This window comes from Notamacropus eugenii, chromosome 6 (assembly GCF_028372415.1).
Source record: "Notamacropus eugenii isolate mMacEug1 chromosome 6, mMacEug1.pri_v2, whole genome shotgun sequence".
Lineage (NCBI taxonomy): Eukaryota > Metazoa > Chordata > Mammalia > Diprotodontia > Macropodidae > Notamacropus > Notamacropus eugenii.
The window spans coordinates 83,375,334-83,383,720 of NC_092877.1; the positions used below are offsets into that span (position 1 = coordinate 83,375,334).

At 36.9% G+C, this 8,387-nt stretch overlaps 1 pseudogene; it reads left to right on the plus strand.

The window, feature by feature from the left end:
* Nucleotides 1–1,184: 1,184 nt before the first annotated feature.
* LOC140512073 (non-histone chromosomal protein HMG-14 pseudogene) lies at nucleotides 1,185–1,588 on the plus strand (annotated as a pseudogene).
* Nucleotides 1,589–8,387: the final 6,799 nt, after the last annotated feature.

Below are 8,387 nucleotides of genomic sequence, written 5' to 3' on the forward strand. Positions count from 1 at the left end.
GTTGCCATGTACTACATTTAAAAAAAAAAAAAAAAAGAGGAAAGTTCCTTTCTATCCCCACTCAGTTTTCTCCCCATATCTATCATTGCTAACTTTTCCACATTCTGTTCACTTCATTAACTTCTTTCTTGTTCATATTTTTGCTGGATTTATCTAGTTCTGAGAGGGGAATTGAGGTTCCCCACTAGCATAGTTCTGTGATTTCTTTATGTATGTCACTGAATTCCTCTAAGAATTTGGATTCTATACCAATTGATGGATATAGTTTTAGTATTGATATCACTTCATGATCTATGTTTCCTTCTAACAAGATGTAGTTTTTTTCTTTTAATTTATCCAGTTTTTCTTTTTTCTTTGTCTGAGATAAAGATTTCTGCCCCTACTTTTTTTTTTAACTTCAGCTGAAGCATTATATATTTTGCCCCAAATTTTTAACCTTTACTCTGTGTGTATCTGTCTGCTTCAAATATGTTTCTAACATAATATAAGATTCTGGTTTTTTATCAGCTCTACTATCTGCTTTCGTTTTACAAGAGATTTTATCCATTCACATTTAGAGCTATGACTGATGACTAACAATGTATTTCCCTTCATCCTGTTTTACCTCCATTTATACTTTTCTCTCTCCTTTCATCTCTCCCTCCTCACCAGTGTTTTGCTTCTGACCACCATCTCCTTCATTCTGCCCTAGCTTTTATCATCCCTTGTCCTTCACTTTCCCCTTTTACCTCCTACATTTTCCCTCCCTTCTATCAACCTTCCCCCTTTCACTTTTCCTTCCTCTTTCACCTCTTTATTCCCTGTATGGTAAGATAAATTTCTGTACCCAACTGAGAGTGTGTTATTCACTTTTTAAACCAAATCGCATGAGTCATATCAATGCTCACCCCTTCTCTTCCTTCCTTCTATTGTAATGTATTTTGTGCCTCTTCATGTGATGTAATTAGCTCTATTCTGACTCCCCCTTTCCTCTTCTCCCAGTACAATCCCTCCCCTTAATTGTTTTATATCATCACATCAAAATCGACACATAGGCGGATCCTCGCAGTCCAGAGACTGGAGGAGGAGCGACAAGGCCCTGGAGCCCTGCTGGAGAAGAAGCTCCCTCCACGGCCCTTTCCCTCCGACTCGCTGGTGCTCGTCCATATGTGGGGAGAGGGAGCCGATCCACCCTCACAGCCAAGATGCCCAAGAGGAAGGTCAACTCTGCAGAAGGGAGAGTAAGGGAGGAGCCCAAGAGAAGGTTGGCTAGATTGTCGGCTAAACCAGTCCTTGCAAAGGCTAAACCCAAGCCTAAAAAGGCAGCTCGAAAGAATAAATCTGAGGACAAAAAAGTTCAAAAGGGAAAAAAGGAGCAAAAGGAAAACAAGCAGAAGCTACTAAGCAAGAAGAGAATAAAGATGACTTGCCTGCAGAAAATGGAGAAACTAAAAATGAAGAGGTTCCAGTCTCTGTTTCAGCAGAAGAGAAAGAAACCAAATCTGAACATCTTATACCAAGTGTTTTAACAATTGTCCCTGTTACCTTCCTTCTTGTACAATTCAGAGGAATGTTTTTATCAACTATTTTGCAAATGCCAGTTTTTTAGTAGCTCTAGAAACACATTTTTAAGAAGGAAGCAATCCCATCTCATCATATTAATTTTTTAAAACATTTAGATAAATGTAAGCCAATCTAAAGTGGCTTTATTTAGATTCCTATTTAAAGAGGTGAAATCATGTGCTGGTTGTCGGTTTGGTTTGTTGTTTGTTTTAATACAACCAGAAATTAGTAGAATGTTGGCTAGTATGGTTTTGTGTATCTTCTATACATTCTATAGACAGTTTTGATATATTACATGAAGCATAGATAGCAATTTGGAGTTGTGACCATGAATTTTAAAGCTTTTATTTTAATCTGTATCCATCTTGTCTTTTGGTACAATTGTTTCCTAAATAAAACTGCTCCCTGGTGGTGGATCTCCCTTTCAAATTGTGTGCTATGAGTCACATTGTCATCTTTGGTAGTGTTGGTACATTTTTTTTCCAGCAACTTCATTAATGTGCTTTAAAACACTGGAAAATATCCATAACGAGTATAGTTTTATCAGATATGGAATTAGTGGAACTTTGCTTTGTTAAAGATCAAATACTTTATCCATATTCAGGATACTGGTATTTAATGACCTCTTTTTAGGGAGAGTTGCCTCCAAATTTAAAATAAGGAAGTCACTAGAATAACAGTTCAGAAAAGGATTATAACTACATAATTTTTAGACTTTTCTAGCATTTTTTAAATGTACAATTTATTTATAGTGTCTATGTACTGATTACCAAATGAACTAATAAAATCTTGATTATAAAAGAAAAAAAAAACAACTCCTATCCATACCCTCTCTCTACATATGTTCTTTCTAACTGTCCAAATAGAGATACAGTTCTCAAGAGTTACAAGTATCATCTTGTAAGGTATGTAGGTGTGTTAACTGTTTGATCTTGTTGAATAATATATTTTTTATCCTTTCCTGTTTACCTTTTTATGCTTCTCTTGAATGCTATATTTAAAGATCAAATTTGATCTCTGAACTTTCCATAAGAAAATGTTGAAGGTTCCCTATTTCATAGAATGTTCATCTTTTCCCTTGAAAGATAATACTCAGCTTTCCTGAGTAGTTGATTCTTGATTGTAATCCATGTTCATTTGCCTTCTGAAATAATCACGTGAAGCCCTCCAGTCCTTTAAGGTAGAAGCTGCTAAGTCCTGTGTTACCCTGACTGTGGCTATTTGATATTCGAATTGTTTCTTTCTGGCTGCCTGCAGTATTTTCTCCTTGACCTGATAATTCTAAAATTTGATTAAAATATACCTTGTAGTTTTAATTTTGTGATCTCTTTCTACAGATGATCAGATTCATTCCATGAATATTTTTTTTTCTTCTGGTTCTTAGATATTGGGGCAGTTTTCATTGATAATTTCTTAAAAGATGCTGCCCAGGCTCTTGTTTTTAAATCATGGCTTTCAGGTAATTCAAAAACTATGAAATTATGTCTCCAGGATCTATTTTCCAGGGCAGTTGCTACTTCCTATGAGGTTTTTACATTTTATCCTATTTTTTTCTTTCTTTTTATTTCGTTTGACTGAGTCTTGGCATCTCATAGAGTCATTACTTCTATTTGTCCAGTTTTTTTTTCTTTTTAAGGAATTAGTTTGTTCATTTCAAAGGAGTTTTTTCTTCAGTGTTTTGTTTTTTTTTTTCCATTTGGTCAATTCTATTTTTTCCATTTATATTTATTTATTTTAAGTTTTCAACATTCATTTCCATAAAATTTTGAATTCCAAATTTCTCCCCATCTCTCTCCTCTCCCCACCCCAAAACACCTTGCCTTCTGATTATCACTTCCACCACTCTGCCCTTCCTTCTAACACCCCTCCCATCCCTTATCCTCATCTTCTTTCTTGTCCTGTAGGGCAAGATAAATTTCTATACCCCGTTACCTGTATTTGTTATTTCCCAGTTGTACACAAAAAGAATTCTCAACATTTATTGGTAAAACTTTGAATTCCAACTTCTCTTCCTTCCTCCCTACCCAGCCATTCCCACTGAGAAGGTAAGCAATTCAATATAGGCTATATATGTGTAGTTTTGCAAATGACTTCCCTAATAGTCATGTTGTGTAAGACTATATTACCTTCCATCCTATCATGCCCCCTTTTTATTCTTTTCTCTCTTTTGACCTTGTTCCTCCCTAAGAGTGTTTACTTTTAATTGCTCCCTTCTCCCATTTTCCCTCTCTTCCATCATCCCCCCACCCTGCTTATCTCCTTCTCACCTACTTTCCTGTAGTGTAAGATAGGTTTTCATACCAAATTGAGTGTGCATGTTATTCCTTCCTTGAGCCAAATGTGATGAGAGTAGGGTTCACTTTTTCCCTCTTACCTCCCCCTTTTCCCCCTCTATTGAAAAATCTTTTCTTGCCTCTTTTATAAGAGATAATTTGTTCCATTCTTTTTGTTCTTTTCTCCTCCCAATATATTCCACTTTCACCCTTTAATTTTATTTTTTTAGATATGATCCCTTCCTGTTCAACTCACCCTATGCTTGCTCTCTCTCTTTTGTGCTCTCTCTTGTGCTCTCTGTCTCTCTCTCTCTGTCTCTCTCTCTCTGTCTCTCTCTCTATATATATGTATATGTATATATATATATATGTGCATATATATGTATACATATATATATATATATATATATATATAAGTTTCAAGAGTTACAAATATTATCTTTTCATTTAGGAATGTAAACAATTCCATGTTAGTAAGTCCCCTGTGATTTCTCTTTCCTGTTTACCTTTTCATGCTTATCTTGTGTTTGAAAGCCAAAATTTCTTTGCAGCTCTGGTGCTTTCATCAAGAATGCTTGAAAGTCCTATATTTCACTGAATGACCATTGTTTCCCATGAAGTACTATACTCAGTTTTGCTGGATAAGTAATTCTTGGTTTTAATCCTAGTTCCTTTGACTTATGGAATATCATTTTCCATGCCCTTTGATCCCTTAATGTAGAAGATGCTACATCTTGTGTTATCCTGATTGTATTTCCACAATATCCAAATTGTTTCTTTCTAGCTGCTTGCAATATTTTCTCCTTGACCAGGGAACTCTGGAATTTGGCTACAGTATTCCTAGGAGTTTCTTTTTTTGGATCTCTTTTAGAAGGTGATCTGTGGATTCTTTCAATATTTATTTTGCCCTCTAGTTCTAGAATATCAGGTATTTTTCCTTGATAATTTCATACAAAATGATGTCTAAGCTCTTTTTTTTTTATTATGATTTTCAGGTAGTCTCATAATTTTTGAATTGTCTCTCATGAATCTATTTTCCAGGTCAGTTGTTTTTCCAATGAGATATTTCACATTATCTTCCATTTTTCATTCCTTTGGTTTTGTTTTGTGATTTCTTGGTTTCTCATAAAGTCATTAGCCTCCATCTGTTCCATTCTTATTTTTAAAGAACTATTTTCTTCAGTGAGCTTTTGAACCTCCTTTTCCATTTGGGTAATTCTGCTTTTGAAAGCATTCTTCCCCTCATTGGCTTTTTGAACCTCTTTTGCCAATTGAGTTAGCCTATTTTTCAAGGTGTTATTTTCTTCAGCACTTTTTTGGGTCTCCTTTAGCAAGCTGTTAAATCACTTTTCATGATTTTCTTGAAGTGCTCTCATTTCTCTTCCAAGTTTTCCTCCACCTCTCTTTCTTGTTTTTCATAATTCTTTTTGAGCTCTTCCATGGCTTGAGATCATTGCATATTTATTTAGGATGTTTGAGAAGCAGAAGCCTTGACTTTTATGTCTTCCCCTGATGAGAAGCATTGTTGTTCGTCATCCCAAAGAATGGAAGAAATACCTGTTCACCGAGAAACCTAATTTCTATAGCTTTATTTTGTCCCCTTTTTGGGCATTTTCCCAACCAGTTATTTGACTTTTGGGTCCTTTGTCAAGAGTAGGGTATACTCTGGGGACCTGTAAGTTCTCATTTCCTCCAAGATGGCACAATCAAGAGAGAGGAATTTTACTCCTCAGGGATCTCCAGCTCTGCCACACCCCAGGACCCTGCTCATGGCTGAGATCCAGATCAGGTGCTCAATTATCCCACAGGCTTTAGGTGGTGGCAGGGCAGCCTCTCAGGCTGAGGTTCAGATCAGTTTCTCAATTCCCTTAGGGTCTTCAAGCTGCAGGCTCCAGCAATGGACGCTGCCTGCTGCCTGCTGCTGTCCCGTGCCACTACCTGGGGAAGGGCTAGGGGGGACCCTGCTCCCTTGTCACAGGGGTGAAAAAGTCCTCTCACTGACCTTTTAAGGTGTCTTTGGTGTTTGTGGGTTGCAGGATCTGGGAACTTCCACTGCTGCTGGAGATTCCACCCCCAAAGCCTGCTCCAACCCTGTTCCTCCCAGTGCAGCATGGCCAAGGCTGGACTGTGCTTTGTTCAGTGTCTGGCACAACAGACCTTTCCCACTGGCCTTCCAGGTCACCCTGGGCTGGAAATCTTCTCCACTCTGTTGTTCTGTGGCTTCTACTGCTCTAGAATTTGTTGACATTCATTCTTTATAGGTACTTTATGGGCTGTGGTGGAAGAGCTAGAGTATGTGTGTCTTTCTGCTCTACCATCTTGGCTCCTCCCCCGGGTCAATTCTATTTTTAAACAGCTGCTTCTTCAGTTAGTGTTTGTGCTTTTTTTTTCCAAACTCTTGATTATTTTTTCAAAATTCTCCTGCAGTTTCTCATTTCATTTTCCTTTTTTCTCCTTCTGTCTCTCTTACTAGATTTCTAATATCCTTTTTGATCTCCTTCAAGAGAACTTTTTGGGCTTCACATTCCCCTTTGTGCCTTCACATGTAAGCAGTGTGATATTGTTCTTCTCTTCTGAGTCTGGTTGATCTTTCCTGTTGCCATCAAAGCTGTCTTTGGTCAGGGCTCTCTTCTGTTTCTTTCCTGTTTTCTTCTCTATTTCACTACTTTTAAAGTTGAGTTATGCTCCTGGGGTACAAGGGCACTGTCCCAAGCATCTCATACTGAAGGACAAGGGCTTAATCGCTGACTTTCTGCTCCAGGGCCTCAGGTGTTTTGCCTTGCCCACTGCACTGGGGGTAGCCCAGCCTAGTCATGCCTATTCTCCCAGGGTTCTGTGCCCAGAGGAAGGAGGCCTCACTGCTAGTCTGCTGAGCCAAGATTGAGGGACTTCTGTTCACTTGTGCTGTGACTAAGAGCTTCCTCTTGCCTTGCCCACACATTGGGCTGTGCTCTCATTCTATTCAAGTGAGAGTGACCTTTCCTGAGGTCCTTCTAAATTATCTTAAGCTGGAAAATTATTTCATTCCATCTCCTCCCTTCATATTCACATGTGGGTTTAGATTTTTTTTTTGTTTTGGTGTGACCCCAAAAAAGAAAAAAAAAGGCATAATATTGTCCCTGAGAATTTATTGGGCCAGAAGACTAAGGCTCAAGCCAAGCCTTCTTTGACTTAGCTTGCTGGTGGTATCTGTCCATATGGATAAGTTTTTCCAGTTATCACAAGCCATACAAAATGTCCATCTTCTTGGATTGGATGCCTGACGGACATGTCAAATATCCTGAGACCTCTTGGTCATCATAATTTTACTTTTCTCTCTACTCAAGTTGGGATTTTATGTGTTTACAGGGGTTATAGCCTTGTCTACCCAAACTAAATGTTGTACTGTCTTTGTTGAATATTGCATCTTCTCTATAGTTAAGTAAACTACCATTTTTATTAGTGATGACCAAGAATTATTTCATCACTGGAATGAACCAAAACTAACAAGGGATTAACTTCAACAAAGTCAACTTATTACAGTGGGGATGAGGTTTCGATAGGAAAGTTTGTCATGTATGAATTGTAATTTATTCTGGTCTCTTTTGGGGAACAGTTGCTATTCTAGGTACAAGACTGATGTCCATTCTATAAAAGTTCTTTATTTCTTTATCTCTACATAAGAGCTAAGTGGCTTAGGGTGATAGTGTTTGATGAGAAGTATGACAGAGAACCAGACTGGTTTTTATGATAATGGCTTTCTTATTTTGAATATTGCCAAATTTCTAGGTAGGCAAAATAATTTAGCAATCATTATGAACTGGATTTTATCATGGTGAGCATATAACACAGAAATGTCCATTTTGATGACACCCTCTTATTTTAAAATGCTACTTTTTATTTTTTCTGAGAAGTCAAGTCAGAAAAGCTGTATAACAGAAAACACATCAAGTCTACCTGTTAAAATTAACATTACTCTACTCCACTTATTCTGGAAATATTTACTGAAAACTAAAGAAAGTATATATTATTGAAACTCATTTTTTTGAAAACAATAAAGTGTTAGACGCAACATTTGTTAGTATCAGAGGTGCTCAGCAGGAATGAGCAATAATAACTAAGGAAGTGTAAATAGACACGCGTGGCTTTTTGCTTTTCTAATGGTCTTAAATAAATAGACATGAAATGAACTAGAACTTTTCACTTAAGATGGTATTTTGTTGTAAATCAGTCCAGATTTTCATCAGTGAGAGAGATTCACACTGTCAAATTATGCATACCATCCTAAAATAAAAAGCAATATTCTTCTAAATCCATATGGAGGTATTTGACTCATTTGGTCATATACCAGTGAGAATTCCAAGCATGTAGATCATTAAAGATTTACAGTCAAGTTGAGATTTTTTTGTATTGTTCATTTGTATATAAGGGTAAGAATTTAGGAAGAAACACAGGAAAGTCTCAAATAAAATCACCTAAAACTGGGCAATATACAAACCCTTTCAGTTAACTTATTACCCTTATGAAAAAAACATATGGATATATTCATCCATTCAAAAGTTAGCCTTCTGTTTAATATAAGTAGTCCAAGAA